At 39.7% G+C, this 6369-nt stretch overlaps 1 pseudogene; it reads right to left on the minus strand.

The window, feature by feature from the left end:
* Nucleotides 1-269: 269 nt before the first annotated feature.
* On the minus strand, nucleotides 270-1500 carry LOC129053452 (actin, cytoplasmic 2-like; annotated as a pseudogene).
* Between the last annotated feature and the right edge of the window lie 4869 nt (nucleotides 1501-6369).

A 6369-nucleotide genomic window follows, 5' to 3' on the forward strand; every position in this document is an offset into this window, starting at 1 on the left:
GATACATTAATACCCTGCACAGATCAGAGACTGCTGGCCATGCAGACACACCAAGCCACAGACTTGTCTTCCACAAGTACATTCTTACCTCAGTCACGAAGTGACCACTCCAGGTGCACTAAAGTTTGAACTCAAAGATATGTACACAGTATTAAACAAATACCAAGGGGAACAATTAACTTGAATTCAAGGTCAAAATCAGCAACAAGTTCTATGATCCAGTGCTGGTATCAGATACAAGCTTCAAGGACAATTTCTTCTCAAAGGCTTATTCCAATTTCATGAGGCTAGCATGAGGTGTACGCATTTGCCAAGGGCAAATTTATACTTCTGTATTAACGCATGCAGCAAATGCTACACATCTGCTCAGTCCATTTAGAAGCATTTGTGGTGGATGATGGAGGAGCCTGACTCATCATACTCCTGCTTGCTAATCCACATCTGCTGGAAGGTGGACAGTGAGGACAGGATGGAGCTACCAATCCACACTGAGTACTTGCGCTCTGGGCGTGCAATGATCTTAATCTTCATGATGCTGGGCGCCAGGGCAGTGATCTCCTTCTGCATCCTGTCGGCAATGCCTGGGTACATGGTGGTGCTGTCAGATAGTACCGTGTTGGCATACAGGTCTTTGCGGATGTCCACGTCACACTTCATGATGGAGTTGAAGGTGGTCTCATGGATGCTGCAAGATTCCATACCCAGGAAGGAAGGCTGGAACAGCACCTCTGGACACCGGAACCGCTCCTTGTCAGTGGTGATGACCTGGCCATCGAGCAGTTTGTAGCTCTTCTCCAAAGAAGAGGAGGATGTGGCAGTGGCCATCTCCTGCTTGAAGTTCAGGGAGACCTAGCACAGCTTCTCCTTGATGTCATGCATGATTTCCCACTTGGCTGTGATGGTGAAGCTGTAGCCTAGCTTGTTGAGGATCTTCATGAGGTACTCAGTCAAGTCCCAGCCAACAAAGTCCAGAAACAGGGTGGCATGGGGAAGGTAGTAGCTCTCCTAGAAGGGCACCGTGTTGGTGACCCTGTGTCCAGAGTCCATGACAATGCCAGTGGTGCACCCAAAGCCATATAGGGACAGCACATCTTGGATGGCCACATACATGGCTTGGGTGTTGAAGGTCTCAAACATAATCTGAGACATCTTCTCTCTGTTGGCCCTGGTGCTCAGGGGTTCCTTGATTAGCAGCACTGGGTGCTCCTCTGGGGCCCCATGCAGCTTATTGTAAAAGTGGTGCCAGATCTTCTCCATGTTTTCCCAGTTGGCGATGATGCCATGCTTGATGGGTTACTTCAGGGTCAGGATGCTGTGCTTGCTCTGGGCTTTGTTGTTCATGTAGGAGTCCTTCCGGCCCATGTCCACCATCATTCCCTGGTGTCGGGGGCACCCCACGATGGAGGGAAACATGGCTCAGGGAGCGCTATCCCTAGCAAAGCCAGTTTTGCACATGCCAGAGCCATTGTCAGTGAGCAGCATGGCGATCACTTCTTCTATTGCGATGGGCAGAGGAGTGGGATAGCGGAGCCACAGAAGAACAAGGTGAACGAGCTGGCAGTGGTGACTGGAGCGAGAGTTTTATTCTTGTTTGTTGTGGGATAGTTTTATGTGGTATTAATCTTTTTTGTTGACTACGATCTTTCTGATCCTATATATTTATATTTCTCTCAAATTTTTGAAAGTTATTATTCACCTGAATATGCTGTATATATCTTCCTTTTGCTGAACTCTTTCACGAATATTGCTAAATCTTAGATTTGCTTATTTAAGGTAATTCTGTATATCTGGTAAATAGTCTTCATTCTTTTTGATTGTTTTTCTGTTTTGTTCTTTGTGAATTTCTTAATAACTTTTGTTAATTTATTTTATTTTCTTTTTTCTTTTGCCATTTTTTTTTTTTTTTGGACAAAGCCTCTCTGTGTTGCCCAGGCTGGAGTTCAATGGCACTACATTGACTCCCTGAAATATCAGGGTTTCACCGTCATGTCCAGACTGGTGTTGAACTGCTAACCTCAAGTGATCAACCCATTTCAGCCTCCCAAAGTGCTGTGATTACAGGCCTGAGCCTGCACAACTGTTCCTAATAACTCATTTTAGAGCTCACTGATTCTTTATTCTGTTTGATCTATTCTGCGGTTGAAAGCCTTCTGATTTTTCCACTTCAACCAGTATATTTCTCAGTTCCAGGATTCTTTATTTTTAAATAATTTCAGTCCATTTTTAAAAGTTTCTTTCAGAATTGTATCAGTTCCTTTTCTGTGTTGTTTTAGAGATCTGAGTTTCCTGAAAACTGATAACTTGAATTCTTGATCCAATAAACACTGATAGCCATCTTATTAATTAGCATTGGTCAATGGTTTATGCTTTGTCCATTTAGGGAGGTTAAAATTTCCTCTTTGGTATTATTTCTTGTGGTTATACATCTATATCTTTTTATTGAAGGACTAGTTATTTAGTTTATTGTTCTCTCTGTCTTATTTTGCATTTTGAGTTTTCTTTAAGACATAAGTATTGTGGGGTATTGTTTGCTTGATTTTGGCTAGGTCAATGCCTCTGTTTTGGCAGTAGATGGTGCCTTAAGCCCAGGTTTATCTCAGCTCTAACAAACTTTGAAACACAGCCAGTCTCCTATATGAGAGATTTTGAAAGAGATATCCTAAGAGTGTGGGAAGGCTCTCTATAGGTTTGTGATCAAGGAAATTATGCAATATACCTCCTTCCTTATGGTAATGCTGTACAGGCACTCAGGGTTGACATCTCCTGTGACTGAGATATCCAGGCTGGAGATGGGAGTCCTGCCTTTCTACTTCATGCCTGGTTGTCCTCAGGTTTTTTTTTTTTTTTTTTTTTTTTTTTTTTTTTTTTTCTCTTTTCAGAGCTCACAGGGCTTCCTTGGGTGAAGATAAGAATAAGTCCCCTGCCAGGGAAAACCCAGTGATGGGGAATCTTTCCATCCACTTCAACTTTATTTTATTCAGTGTAGTAACCAAGAGTCAGAGGATTGTTTTGTTTTTTGTTTTTATCTTTTTTTCCTTTTTTTATGTGAGTATAGAAGAGTATTTTATTTTATTCTATTCTATTCTATTTTATTTTATTTTATTATACTTTAAGTTTTAGGGTTCATGTTCACAATGTGCAGGTTAGTTACGTATGTATACATGAGCCATGCTGGTGTGCTGCACCCATTAACTCGTCATTTAGCATTAGATATATCTCCTAATGCTATCCCTCCCCACTCCATCCAGCACACAACAGCACCCAGAGTGTGATGTTCCCCTTCCTGTGTCCATGTGTTCTCATTGTTCAATTCCCACCTATGAGTGACAACATGTGGTGTTTTATTTTTTGTCTTTGCGATAGTTTGCTGAGAATGTTGATTTCCAATTTCATCCATGTCCCTACAAAAGTCATGAACTCATCATTTTTTATGGCTGCATAGTATTCCATGGTGTATATGGGCCACATTATCTTAATCCAGTCTATCGTTGTTGGACAATTGTGTTTGTTCCAATTCTTTGCTATGGTGAAAAGTGCCGCAATAAACATATGTGTGCATGTGTCTTTATAGCAGCATGATTTATAGTCCTTTGTGTAAGTACACAGTAATGGGATGGCTACTCACAAACAGTGTAAAGTGTTCCTATTTCTCCACATCCTTTCCAGCAACTGATGTTTCCTGACATTTTAATGATTGCCATTCTAACTGGTATGAGATGGTATCTCATTGTGGTTTTGATTTGCATTTCTTTGATGGCCAGTGATGATGAGCATTTTTTCGTGTGTTTTTTGGCTGCATAAATGTCTTCTTTTGAGAAGTGTCTGTTCACATCCTTTGCCCACTTTTTCATGGGGTTGTTTATTTTTTCCTTGTAAATTTGTTTGGGTTCATTGTAGATTCTGAATATTAGCCCTGTGTCAGATAGGTAGTTTGCAAAAATTTTCTCCCATTTTGTAGGTTACCTGTTCACTTTGATGGTAGTTTCTTTTGCTGTGCAGAAGCTCTTTAGTTTAATTAGATCCCATTTGTCAATTTTGGCTTTTGTTGCCATTGCTTTTGGTGTTTTAGACATGAAGTACTTGTCCATGCCTATGTCCTGAATGGTAATGCCTAGGTTTTCTTCTAGGGTTTTTTATGGTTTTAGGTCTAACGTTTAAATCTTTAATCTATCTTGAATTAATTTTGTATAAGGTGTAAGGAAAGAATCCAGTTTCAGGTTACTACATATGGCTAGCCAGTTTTTCCAGCACCATTTACTAAATAGGGAATCCTTTCCCCATTTCTTGTTTTTCTCAGTTTTGTCAAAGATCAGATAGTTGTAGATACGCGGAGTTATTTCTGAGGGCTCTGTTCTGTTCCATTGGTTTATATCTCTGTTTTGGTACCAGTACCATGGTGTTTTGGTTACTGTAGTCTTGTAGTATAGTTTGAAGTCAGGTAGCATGACGCTTCCAGCTTTGTTCTTTTGGCTTAGGATTGACTTGGTGATTTGGGCTCTTTTTGGTTCCATATGAACTTTATAGTAGTTTTTTCCAATTCTGTGAAGAAGGTTATTGGTAGTTTGATGGGGAAGGCATCAAATCTATAAATTACTTTGGGCAGTATGATCATTTTCACGATATTGACTCTTCCTTCTCATGATCATGGAACGTTCTTCCATTTCTTTGTATCCTCTTTTATTTCATTGAGCAGTAGTTTGTAGATCTCCTTGAAGAAGTCCTTCACGTCCCTTCTAAGTTGGAATCCTAGGTATTTTATACTCTTTGAAGCAATTGTGAATGGGTGTTCACTCATGATTTGGCTCTCTGTTTGTCTGTTATTGGTGTATAAGAATGCTTGTGATTTTTGTACATTGATTTTGTATACTGAGACTGCTGAAATTGTGTATCAGTTTGAGGAGACTTTGGGCTGAGACAATGGGGTTTTCTAGATATACCTTCATGTCGTCTGCAAACAGGCACAATTTGACTTCTTCTTTTCCTAATTGAATACCCTTTATTTCCTTCTCCTTCCTAATAGCCCTGGCCAGAAATTCCAACAATATGTTGAATAGAAGTGGTGAGAGAGGGCAACCCTATCTTGTGTCAGTTTTCAAAGGGAATGCTTCCAGTTTTTGCCCATTCAGTATGATATTGACTGTGGGTTTGTCATAGATGGCTCTTATTATTTTGAGATACGTCCCATGAATACCTAATTTATTGAGAGTTTTTAGCATGAAGTGTTGTTGAATTTTGTCAAAGGCCTTTTCTGCATCTATTGAGATAATCATGTGGTTTTTGTCTTTGGTTCTGTTTATATGCTGAATTATAATTACTGATTTGCTTATATTGAACAAGCCTTCCATCCCGGGGATGAAGCCCACTTGATCATGGTGGATAACCTTTTTGATGTGCTGCTGGATTCGTTTTGCCAGTATTTTATTGAGGATTTTTGCATCAATGTTCATCAAGGATATTGGTCTAAAATTCTCTTTTTTTGTTGTGTCTCTGCCTGGCTTTGGTATCAGGATGATGCTGGCCTCATAAAATGAGTTAGGGAGGATTCCCTCTTTTCCCATTGATTGGAATAATTTCAGAAGGAATGGTAGCAGTTCCTCCTTGTACCTCTGGTAGAATTCAGCTGTGAATCCATCTGGTCCTGGACTCTTTTTGGTTGGTAAGCTATTGATTATTGCCACAATTTCAGAGCTTGTTATTGGTCTATTCAGGAATTCAACTTCTTCCTGGTTTAGTCTTGAGAGGGTGTATGTGTCAAGGAATTTCTCCATTTCTTCTAGATTTTCTTGTTTATTTGTGTAGGTGTTTTTAGTATTCTGGGATGGTAGTTTGTACTTCTGTGAGATCGGTGATGATATCCCCTTAATCATTTTTTATTGCATCTATTTGATTCTTCTCTCTTTTCTTCTTTATTAGTCTTGCTAGCAGTCTATCAATTTTGTTGATCCTATCAAAAAACCTGATCCTGGATTCATTAATTTTTAAAGCGTCTTTTGTGTCTCTATTTCTTTCAGGTCTGCTCTGATTTTAGTTATTTCTTGCCTTTTGCCAGCTTTTGAATGTGTTTGCTCTTGCTTTTCTAGTTCTTTTAATTGTGATGTTAGGGTGTCAATTTTGGATCTTTCCTGCTTTCTCTTGTGGGCATTTAGTGCTATATATTTCCCTCTACATGCTGCTTTGAATGTGTCCCATAGATTCTGGTATGTTTTGTCTTTATTCTCGTTGGTTTCAAAAAACATCTTTATTTCTGCCTTCATTTCATTATGTACTCAGTAGTCATTCAGGAGCAGGGTGTTCAGTTTCCGTGTAGTTGAGTTGTTTTGAGTGAGTTTCTTAATCCTGGGTTCTAGTTTGATTGCACTGCAATCTGAG

Source organism: Pongo abelii, chromosome Y (assembly GCF_028885655.2).
Source record: "Pongo abelii isolate AG06213 chromosome Y, NHGRI_mPonAbe1-v2.0_pri, whole genome shotgun sequence".
NCBI lineage: Eukaryota > Metazoa > Chordata > Mammalia > Primates > Hominidae > Pongo > Pongo abelii.